The sequence below is a fragment of the Charadrius vociferus genome, unplaced genomic scaffold (genome assembly GCF_000708025.1).
Source record: "Charadrius vociferus isolate BGI_N301 unplaced genomic scaffold, ASM70802v2 scaffold109, whole genome shotgun sequence".
NCBI classification, from domain to species: Eukaryota; Metazoa; Chordata; class Aves; order Charadriiformes; family Charadriidae; genus Charadrius; species Charadrius vociferus.
The window spans coordinates 3,450,358-3,450,859 of NW_009650060.1; positions in this window are offsets into that span (position 1 = coordinate 3,450,358).

A 502-nucleotide genomic window follows, 5' to 3' on the forward strand; every position below is an offset into this window, starting at 1 on the left:
GGAGGAGATGCATTCCTACATCCCTGCCGCACTGCTGCCTGATGGACGGACACGTTGGGGACGCGCTGGGATACCCCTGCTTTCTCCGGAGAGAAGAGGGGCTGGCTGGCTGCCCAGTCACCTGAGCGGGTGATTTTCCCATCTCTGATTCAGGGGCAAACAGGGCATAAAGACAGGCACTGCATCCCCACAGGCAGCCCCTGCCCTGTCCCTGCCCTGCGAGGGGGACGGGCAGCCAGGGCGGGGGGCAGCCAGCCCAGCCTGCTCCTAATCTGCTTGCTAAACTGCAGGGGTCAGAAAGCAAGGAAATATTTTTGGGGGAGAGCTGTCCAAGCTGGAGGTGGCTGGATGTCACCCAGGATGGGATGGCACAGCTGGAGGTGCAGTGGTCGCTGTTACAAATACAGAAAATCCTGGGTGCCCCCTGCACCTGAATTCGGTGTTTTCTCCTACAGCATCCACAAGAGTGATGCTCCTTTTGACTAAAATCTAATAACACAAA